Source organism: Castor canadensis, chromosome 5, assembly GCF_047511655.1.
Source record: "Castor canadensis chromosome 5, mCasCan1.hap1v2, whole genome shotgun sequence".
Lineage (NCBI taxonomy): Eukaryota > Metazoa > Chordata > Mammalia > Rodentia > Castoridae > Castor > Castor canadensis.
In genome coordinates this window covers 43,684,624-43,696,261 of record NC_133390.1, presented here as the reverse complement: position 1 = coordinate 43,696,261, position 11,638 = coordinate 43,684,624, and the positions used below count along the sequence as shown (strand labels likewise).

The 11,638-nt window shown below is 40.1% G+C and overlaps 1 non-coding gene across 1 annotated transcript; it reads left to right on the top strand.

Annotated features, from left to right (window-relative positions):
• The first annotated feature begins 3,038 nt into the window (after positions 1-3,038).
• Positions 3,039-3,145, top strand: LOC141423622 (U6 spliceosomal RNA). The gene has a single exon (XR_012448464.1). It is a non-coding gene; the product is annotated as a U6 spliceosomal RNA (small nuclear RNA).
• The last annotated feature ends 8,493 nt before the right edge of the window (positions 3,146-11,638 follow it).

Here is an 11,638-nt window from a genome sequence, read left to right as displayed (position 1 = left end):
ATATTATCCAGATTATCAATGAGTTTTATGTTTTATTTTCTCTCTCTCTCTCTTTCTCTCTCTCCCTTTCTCTCTGATTTTCTCCAACATTTCTGCTCTCAGGATTATGTAATAGCCTTCAATGACAGGAACAATCTCTGTCAAGGCCCAATGAAATATTAGAAATTGCTTGTCATATTTTCTATAAGAGTGGCCACATTGCACAGTTTTATAGTTCAAAACACAGGAGAGTTTGGATGAAGAATAGTATTAATGTCTGCCATAGGATTTAGTCTGTGTGAATTTAGTCTGCATAAGTTCTAATTGCAAGCACATTTAAAATCTTATGAGTTGTTGCATTATAATCTACCAGTGAGAGTGCCTGTATTTTTAAATATTCCTGTCCAGACCTAATTTTAACACTTTATTTTAATTTAGACTTTATTTTAGTGACTTCATTAATAGAAACTAGTAAAACTCTTAAATGGGTTTCTTTAAACACCCAAATAGTACTAACAAGCTCTTGAAACACATTTAAGTGGTTAGATTAGAAAACTATAATTTGCTTCCATATTTTCAAGGGTATCACTAATTGCATTGTCATATGTAATTTTCCAAAATTTTACACATTGGGCTAGAATTTCATATTTAGGTTCTTTGGCCATTTTTTCTAGTATTTGTTACTTTAGTCCACAATTTGTCCTGCGTTACTTACATAGAAACCCCCAATAAATTGATATTGATAATACTTATATGGGGTAATATTTACTTGGTACAAGAGAGGATAGACTACTTAGAAAGAAATCCATGGTGGATTGAGTTAAATAATCAATTCTGTTTATACTAAAGAAAAAAGGAATCAATTAGTACTTTTAGTAAGCTATAGGTCATGATGACATCTGAAATGACAGAAGTAAACATAACACTCATGCTTTAAGTCAAGCAGGTAGATTTTCTTCAATTACCTTCTTATGAATTTGTGGCACTGGTATATTTTGTTATTGTGGAGAGCAGAAGTATGAGAAGTCTATGAGAACTTGACATGAGCATAGCCATGTCAAATAATCTGCAGGCTGGGATGGGCACAGGCCCCCAGGTGCAGAAGGGAGCCAGAGCAAAATGCAGCACAGCTGCTTCTTGTAAGAATAAGAATATTTACACTAAGACCTTCAGACAGGAACAGTAGGTGCAGAAAGTAGCGATTGCAGGTTCCCCCTGCTCCCAATAACTACAAGATCATACCCCCCAAGAACTGTTGCTCTGCTGACTTTGCTATCCCACTTCCTTGTTTGCTGCTGTATATAATAAACTCACTGGGGGTGGACTGGGCTGCTGTGTGTCCTCCATCAGAGCTCACAGCCCACCTGACCCCAGCTTTCTGTATGTCTGTCTTTTGTCCTTTCTCAATCTCCCATTGCTACCAGTTAGGTTCCTAGGACAAGCTCGTGCAGGTCGTGAGATATTAGGATCTTATATAATTGAGTATTTTGAAAATTAGCCCTCATATTAAAACATATTATTCTATAGGTTACTAGCTTAATTTTTATTTATTAAGTTCAAATAATTGATTAAAGAATTTTGGAATAAGGTCATATGTCAGAATAACTGTACCAATTTTATTTTCATTGATTAATTGATGTGAAGAAGAATCTTAAGGATTACACAAAGGAGAACATTTTCAAGAATCTTTCTAAGTTAGATAATGATTAGACAAATTGTTCACTATTTTTAATTTAAATACACAATTTAGGTTTCAAAGTTACTTTAAAGAGAAGGGGCTTCTGGGCCATGGTTACACATGTCTGTAATCTTAGCTTTTCAGGAGGCAGGGAATAGAATTTTGATTCCAGCTCAGGCAAAGGCACTGGTGAAACCCTGTCTCAAAAACAACAACAACAACAACAACAAAAATGGACTAGAGGCATGGCTCATGCAGTAGAGAGCTTGGTAGCAAGAGCAAGTTCCTGAGTTCAATACCAGCTACCAGAAAATAAAAGGAAGGGGTTCACCATGTTGACTTAGTTTCTTAATTTCCTCCTTACCACAAAATATATATTCATATCTATTCAGGCAGACCAGGGAGATCTCAATGCTATAGCCACGAATGTTGATACAGGGATTTCATCTAGTTATATGCTATATATAGAACAATGCAGACATCTTCCTCTCAACAACAGTAATTACAGAGTCTTTTGCTGATACTCTATTTTGTCTGGAAACTGTGGAACACTTTGCAGATATTGCAGTAAACTGTGACTTCATAGTCAAAACTTCAACTTTCTTATTTGTGCAGATTACTTTGTATATAAGATTTAATGTTGTGGAATAGTTTGCTCTCCTTTTGGGCCGGGGTTTATTCATTCTATGATTATTCTTCATTCCTCATAATCTGTAGCATTTTCTACCCACCAAGGTCAACTCTTTATGGTAGGGAATCTATTTTTCACTCTTTTTTCACAGTACTGAGGTTTGAACTTAGGGTCTCCACCTTGAGCTACTCCATCAGCCCTTTTTTGAGATGCGTTTTTTCAAGATAAGCTCCAGTGAACTATATTTTGCCCTCTTGAATATATTTTGATAGAAATGTGATTGTAGCAAACATATTTCTGAGAAATCTTTGATTATAGATATAAGATTTATTTTCAAATATTTTGAAATATCTCATAATTACTAGAAGGGAAATTATGCTAAAATTTGTGCTGCAAAATTTTAATGTGGACTGGGCTTATTTTATGTTTTTAAACCATAGCAACACATTATATGTACAAAACCCTGCTGAAATATATAATTTCACTAGAAGTTATCTTAACATGAAAATGTAGTAATACAGTTATCTCTAAGCATGATAGTATATTTAAAAAAGGAATGATGTCATTTATATCACATTATGATCCATTCTGTAATAAAATAGAGAATTAAAATGTGAAAATGTTCTTAAACATTTAATTTTACTTTTTTGCAAACATAGTATTTTCACAGAATTGCACAATAAAGAAACACAAAACAGTAAAATAAAGAAAAGTAAAGATGTCATTTATCATTTAAAAAATCAAATTTGGGTACTTGCTTCAGCAGCACAGATACTAAAATTGGAAAGACATAGAGAAGATTAGCATGGCCTCTGTGCAACGAATATACATGAATTCATGAATTGTTCTGTATTTAAAAAAGGAAAAAAAATCATTTAGAAATAAAGCTACTAGGGAAAAGAAACAAGAGGATATATGTATTTACATTGCTGGGACTGAGTTTTTCTAGATATTTTCTATCTTTATCATTCAGTAAGTAATCGATTAGTTCATATGGAAAGATTGATATGGAATTTTATACTATAAGTGGTAACTTTTACATGTTCTGAGAAAAGAAATTTAAATTCAGTGTAGAAAGTCCTAGCAGCTGTGTTGATCCTAAATTTCAAAACTCCAATGAAGGATTTGAACAACATGTAAATATCACTTTGGTCTCTGGCTTCCCACTGAACACTTACTGGCTGTTCCTTGAGGAAGAGGCAGAAACTGTCACATGATCATATGACCTTCCTTGTTCCCTAGAAAAAAATAACCAAACCATACCAAAGAACAAAATTTTCTTCATAGTCCATTATGAATGAAGAAAATATCACAATGAACTGTTCATTTAGTAAGGGTAAGAGAGAAGACAAAATTATTTTAATAAAGAAGGTATTCACCTGGATCTGCTATGTTAATTCCTTTAGAAATATATTAAAAGCATAATATTTAGGCCCTACTTTCATGGAGTACATTCAAGGTAAATGATAAACCTAAATGATACAAAGACTCAAGTTTATAATAGACAGTAGATGGCTAGGACTATTGCTTAGTGGTAGCAAGTTGAAAGCCTGGGATTGATGCCCATCACCACAGAAAGGAAAAAAAGAACAAGAGAGAGAGAGAGAGACAGAGAAACAGAGAGAGACAGAGAGAAAGAGACAGACAGAGGCTACTAAGGATAAATGCTACATAATTCAAAAATATAATGTGTGTAAATATATAATATATACATTTATGGGTGTATGTGTTTATACATGTATGCACATGCATAAGTGCCACCTACACTTAAAAATACATGTATCTACACTTACACAAAAATATTCTTGGTCTTTAGGGTTCACTTACCTGAAATATGTTGATAAAATTTTGAAAAAAAAGATTTTTTCTCATTATCAGTGAACATTATAATTTGGAAGTTACAGTATATGTAATGCATCAATTTTGCTTCTATTATTGATTTTTTTTTCTTTGATTCATATGTGCATACAATGTTTGGGCCATTTCTCCCCCCTTCACCTACCCCCCCCTTTACCCCTCTTCCACCCTCTCCCTCTCCCCCCAACCCCTCACTACCAGGCAGAAACTATTTTATCCTTATCTTTAATTTTGTTGAAGAGAGAGTATAAGCAATAATAGGAAGAAGCAATTGAGCCAAACATGTACTCTACTAATCAATCAGGTAGGCCTGGAGGAGCGGATTTCAGCAAGATCCTCTTTTTAGTCCATCATGATTTACTGTGCGTGGGAGCGCTGTGATCATGCACACACTGTGTATGCAAAGAAGGGCTCTCCACTGTGCTTTTGTATGGCTTCACTTAAAAGGGTAAAACAATGATCACCCTCTATATTATAATATAGCTCTCAGTATTTGGCATTATGCAGTCTTTCAGATTCTAGAACAAGAAAGTAATGTTATATTAAAAACAGAAAATAAAAATTGGCCTTCAATTTTGTCAGATGTGAAAAATGAGATTATTGATTTATGAAATAGAAAAGAATGACTTAATGCTAATGGCCAAACTAAGGCTCTGAAATTAAATCAAACATTGTTTTCAAATACTAATTATGTTCAAATGAAATTTGCACTGTGATAAGCTAATACAAACGTTAATGTAAATAAATGTAATATATACAGAATAATTATGGTTATAATGAATATGTAAGGGTTTTTTAAATTTTTCTTCTATATATTTCTTGAAATTAGCTCCCTGAAAATATTATTTCAAAATAATTGTAGAAGTCCTTACAAAAACAAAGTAGAGGAGTAAGTGAGCAAAAAGAAAAGAGAGAGGGAAGGAGAAAAGTAAAGAAAGAGGTTAACTATTTGCAAAAAATAAGTATTTAAGAATCAATATTGGCTATGAAGATGCTATTCTCTTAATGACAAAACTTACAGTCGCTAATATATTAACTGTATGTAATATTGCTACATAAATATTTCTTATATCTTGAATAGATTTCTGTATGCCTCAATTTGTTTTTTCATGAAAACTGGTGCTAGAGATGCTCCATGTGTTGTGTGTGCTATCATGCAAAGAAAAGTGTTTTGTGTTTGCTAGAAATGACCTCATCTATTTCCATTATTTAATTATGTATACTTAATCCCAAGAACTGATTATAGAACACAGTACCTGGACAAAAAAATGGTTAAAAGAATAAATTAAACTTAAAAAATTCTGTGTTAAATCCTTTCTCTAAGATCATGAATTTCTAGAAACACGTATATACATAAAGAATATAAATTACATCCTTCCAACTTGAGTGCCCAAGAAACACAGTATCTGCATTTTTATAATGTTCATATTACCATAAACCTTCTAGAAGATCTCCCCTCATACAGACTTATTCTGTATTTCTAAATTTTCTTTACATAATCGTAAAACATCAAAAGTATGGCTAGAGCTCTACTTTGAGTCCACCTTGTCTCTGGGTTGTCCATTGTCTGTCTGTCCATACAACTTGCATATTCAGTGGTTCTCTGCACTGCAGTATAGTCTTGGCACTGTTCAGTGGCTGGTCTTGATTTCCATACAGGAGGGAGGTAACAGGTGTGATTTATGTGGAAAAGAAATGAAATGCTAAGGAACTTATCTTGAAACTGCATTTGCATAGTTAACACATTGTTTTTAATTATCTGTTTACTTCACTAGATTTTAAGGGATGAATGCAAATGATTGTGGAGTCTCTAAATAACATTTGTTAGGCCACTTCCCAGTATCCCCTTAGTCTTGTTCTGATTCTACACTATGCTGAGGACTCTATATCTTTCTGTATTTTCTTGCCTTGGTTAGTTCACATTAAAGTCTGGGAGGCCCATGAATGTAGGTTCATACTCTGCTGAACACAGTGTTCTTTTCTGCTGTAATCTAAAGAAATCTCACTCTCACTTTAGACTATTCTTTCCGTTTTTGGTTTTGTTTCTTAAGGGTGCTGGGGTTTAATTCAGGGCTTCTTATTTGCTAAACAGATGCTCTGCAACTTGAGCCACACCTATAGATCTTTTTGCTTTTTGCTCTGGTTGTTTTGGAGACAGATTTTGCTTTTTGCCCCACAATCCTACTATTCTGGGATTCCTGTTGCTGGGGTGATAGACATGTATCATCATGCATTAGCCAGTTGTGATGGTGGGGCGGGAGGGCTGCCTTGGAACCAAGAGCCTCAGGATCTCAGCCTTAAAAGTAGTTCAGATTATAGGCATGAGCCATCTGCCCCTGTTGTTTTTATTTATTTGTTTGTTTTTCTGTCAGTACTTAGGTTTGAACTCAGGACCTCATGCTTGTAAAGCAGATGCTCTATCACTTGAGCCACTCTGTCTGCCTGATCTCATTTTATTTGTTATTTAAAAAAATATAACATTTGTGCCTCAAACTCATTTATACTAAGGCACTTTAATTAAATGGACAGGTCTAAATTTTTGGAAAGGATTTTCAAATATTTACATATTTTTTCAAACCTGTATAATCTATAATTTTATACTTTTACCTATGACCTTCTTGAATGCAAAATAAAGGAAAACATGGGGGTAAAAAGTTACCATACAAATATTTTCCAGGTTATTTGTGCTAAAAATTTAAAACAAAAAAGCTAACTTACTTTAACCAATATTGTTCAAATTTATTTGAGCAAGAAACACTTTTACCCCTTCAAATATTATGTAGTAACATCTGGTAACAGAATGTTCTATAGACTACATTTTAAGAGTAGCTTATTTAATTACCTAAAAAGATTTTACTATGAATACCTAGATGGATATATGAGGTAGTGTTAGGATCTGGAATCCTATTCCTCCGAGAGACAGAGAGCCACGCGTGAATGCAATCAACAAAGCAGAGTTTATTGTGCTGGCGAGCCAGGGTCGAGCTCCCGCATGGACGCGCAGGACCGATTGGGAGATTCGACCCCGAGCCTCTTTAGGGAAGATCTTATATAGGCCACTACTGGCCGTTATAGCAAAAACCCGTGCAATACATAGCCAATGAGTTTGTAACACCACATACATTTCCAGCCTATCCATTTAAGAGTACATTACTTCTTAGCCTATAGATTTACAGGTCAGCATTTGTGTGTGCAGTTACATTTAGCAAGCAGGCAGGGCACATCTTGCACGTACATCTGGTCGTCTTTCGCAACCCACTCACATTCCTCACATTCCATATGCCTGAGCCCTGCTTATCTTATCTGCACGGGGCCTCCGGTACCGGTTTCTGCTGGGGGGGGATCCGCTGAGACAAGCTTATCCCTTTCATTCCCCCCTTTCCTTTGGCCTAAATTGAGGAATCATTTTCAAGGGGATGAAGAGCTTGATATTGTTGGTGGAGGACCAGAAGTTGGATAGTGTTAATTTGGCCTTTGACAAAAGCCACAAGCCGGTTTAGAATCCAAGGTCCTGCGGTGGCCAGTAACAGGAGGATTATTATTGGCCCTGCTAGTGCAGATAGGAGGGTAGCTAACCAAGGGGACTGGTTGAACCAAGATTCGAACCAGCCTTCCCCGGCCTCTCTTTTTCTTTTTTGTTGCTCTAGGCCTTTCCGAAGTTTAGACATAGAGTCGTGAACAACACCGGTGTGGTCGGTGTAAAAGCAACATTTCTCCCCTAGAGCAGCACAGAGGCCCCCGTTTTTAAGGAACAGTAGGTCTAGTCCCCTCCGGTTCTGGAGGACTACCTCGGATAGGGAAGTTAGGGATTTTTTAAGGTGGCTAATGGATTTTTTTATACGGTCTAGGTCCTCATCGATGGCTGCCCTAAGGGAGGTAAGGCCTGAGTGCTGAGTGGCCAGAGAGGCTATGCCGGTACCTGCCCCTGCCAGGCCTATCCCAAATAGGGTAGCGATGGTTAGGGTGGTAATGGGCTCCCTTTTTGCCCGGGGGCGGTCGGACCAATAAAGAATGAGATGTTCAGCTGGGTGGTAGAGGATTTTACGTACCACTATTACCATCAGGCAAAATTCCCGGGAGGCGTTAAAGACCGATCCAGCCAAGTGGGGGGTCAGCCCGCTCAGCGAGCATACCCACCAGGCAACTTTAACCAGGGTTATCCAATGGGAGGCATTTCAGGTTGAGGGGGCATATGTAGTAGCGCACAATTTTTTATCTTACTTTGGGACTTGCCCTACACATGTCCCTTGGCCACTGACCTGGGTCATTGTCAGGCCGGCAGGTCGGGCCTCCCAATCCGTTGTTGGAACAGTGGTATTGACTTTAAAAGTGGAGTTAATTCCAATAGCCTCGTAGAAAGGGGGCGAAGGGCTATAGCAAAGCCAGCAAGCCTCAGTTAGATTAGGGGCTGTCCTATTTAAGGTCTCAAATGTAGCAAACAGCAAGGTCTCCAGGGGGCTAGGTGGTATATTGAGGGGAACGGGGATTGTGTGTTCTGGGGGTGTTACGTGGGGACTCTGAGAATTTCTGGGAGTAGTGCTCTGGGTCATCTGGGGAGTTGAGCGTGGAACCAATTTGGTTTCAGGCAACTCTGGCTTTAACACAGGATTGGGCTTTAACACAGGATTAGGTCCTATGGGGTTAGATATCGGCTCAAGGCGCAACAAGATTTGGAATAGGACCCCCCTCCATGGCCGCTTGTAGGGCAGGAGACCCCATGTCAGTCTGCTTACTCATCTCCGCTCCTTCTTTTTCTTTTCTGTAAAGGAGATTTTTACTAGATTTGACCTTTGCTCCACCTCCCACCGGTTGTAGGGCTTAACAAATTGCATAGTGATTAAGTCTGGGGTCACTGCCCATTTTCACTCACCATCATTGGTCACTACACATTTTTATTGGGCGCAATAAAAGCTTTTTATACCCCCACAGTCCCAGCGCCATTTGCTGGACTCATATCCTGGGCAGGCGAAAAACCCATTGGAGCAGAGGGCCTGGCGGTCAAGGAGCGAGGATGTATCTCCCAACGCCCTTTTTCTCCTATAATGCCCTTGCTGTTTTGGGGGGAGGCTATAGAAAGTGGCCAACACCATTTTTAGATCTACATACAGTTTAGGCCACCAAGTCCATTGGGCGGCCACCGGGTGTGAGGTTAGGTTCCATTCTTCGTGGGTGTCTCTGCTCCTTAAAACCCAGGTCTGTTTGTAGGGCCGGTGAGAGTTGTTCCCGGTGGCACCGTGGAGGATTACCAGCAGGATACCTAAGAGGGCTGCGGGGCATCAAGGGTGTTGCTCTCGTTTCCAGGAACATCCCACATCAGTCGGAGCTTGAGTGGATTTGTGGGATGCTTTTGTATAGTCCAATTTTCCTGCTTCTCCTGAGGACATGCCCATCTCACATGAGAGTGGTGTACCCATGCTGCAATTCCATCGACCTTGAGGGCGGTGGGGGTAGTAAACAGTACAACATAAGGTCCTTTCCATCTAGGCTCTAGGGTTTTAGACTGATGCCTTTTAACCCATACCATATCACCCGGGACTATGCCATGTTTCGTAGTCGGGATCCTCTTAGTTGTATGGTACACTTGAATTAGGGGCCATATTTGTTGTTGTACTTTAGCTAGAGCTTGTAGCATAATCGAGTAATTTGGGGCCAGGTCACCTAGTCCCGGGCTTAAGGTCCTTTGAATGATGGGGGGTGGAGCCCCATACAGGATCTCAAAGGGGGTTAGCCCATGGACATAAGGGGAGTTCTGGACTCGGAAGATGGCCAGGGGAAGGAGTGTCACCCAATCACCGCCAGTCTCCAGGGCCAATTTGGCTAAAGTCTCCTTTAGTGTCCTATTTATCCTTTTTATTTGCCCTGAGCTCTGGGGGTTATATTCACAATGTAGCTTCCAATTGGCCCCCATAGCCTGGGCTAGTCCCTGCAGGACTTTACTAATGAAAGCCGGACCGTTATCTGACCCTATTGCTTCGGGCACCCCCTACCTGGGTATGATTTCCTCTAGCAAGGCTTTTGTCACTACCTGACTAGTCTCCTTCTTTGTAGGAAATGCCTCCACCCAGCCTGAAAAGGTGTCTATAAATACCAGCAAATATTTGTACCCAAACTTTTTTGGTTTTACCTCAGTAAAATCCACTTCCCAACTTCTTTCCGGGGCCCTCCCCCGTTCCCGAGTACCTGTATGGTGCCCCTCCCTTCGTCCTGGTTTCATGACTGTGCAGCTGGCACAACCTTTCACAATTTGATGAGCAGCCACGGTCTGGTTCGGAAATCGGAGCTGCACAGATGCTAGCAGGTCTAGCAATTTTCTCTGCCCCAAGTGGGTGGACTTATGTAAGTTAACCAACAGGAATCGGCCAAGTTTTTTGGGCAGAATTAGCTTGCCTTCCAAGTCGCTTCTCCATTCGTCTTCCCTTTCTCTAATGGGGGAGTGGGCTCTCATCCAAGTGAAATCCTCCGTGGAGTACTCTGGTCGGGGGGGTAGTGAAGGGAGCTCTGGGATAGGCATGTCTATGGCTGCAATCATGGGAGGACTCACCATTGCTGCTCTCCTTGCTTTTTGATGTTTTGTTGTTACCGATAGCTTTCGGTGTCTTAGCAGACTGATGGCCTGGGACATACATCACTGTCACTGCCTTTGGTTTTTCCACTGCCATTAAGAGACGCTGGACCTCGGCCAGGTTCTTTAGGTTTTTTTTTTCTGTTGTGTGAAATCCCCTCTCGCGATAGATGGCCCCGTGGACATGGATGGTACCGAAAGCATAGCGACTATCAGTGTAGATATTGATTTGTTTTCCTTTTGCCCTCTCTAGGGCCTCTGCCAAGGCAACGAATTCCGCTTTTTGGGCTGAGGTTCTGGGTGGGAGAGCGCTGCTCCATACCACATTTTCTTCTTGATCTGCTACCGCTGCCCCGGCCCTTCGGACTCCATCTTGGACAAAGCTGCTTCCATCAGTGTACCAGTTTATTTTGCAGCCAGACAGGGGGTTATCCTTGAGGTCAGCCCGTACCTGTGTAACTTCGGAAAGGAATTTCTTGCAGTCATGGACAGGTGTCTGTAGTTCCAGAGTAGGCAACAGAGTGGCAGGGTTCAGGATTATGGGATCTGTGAATGTGATCCGAGGGGAATCCAACAAGAGCCCCTGGTAATGAGTGAGCCTGGCATTCGTCATCCATTTCCCCGGGGGTTGTTTAAGGATTCCCTCTACCAGGTGAGGGGCTGTGACCCAAAGGGCCTGTCCAAAGGTTAATTTATTGGCTTCTCTCACTAGCACAGCAATGGCCACTATGATGCGAAGGCAGGGGGGCCATCCCGCCGCTACTGCGTCTAATTTTTTGGAAAGGTATGCCACCGGTCTCTTCCAAGGACCTAGTTGTTGGGTCAAGACTCCTTTGGCTACCCCCTTTTTTTTATCTACAAATAGAGTGAATGGTCTTGTAGGATCTGGCAAGGCGAAGGCAGGGGCCTGTAAAAGAGCGTCCTTTAGCTG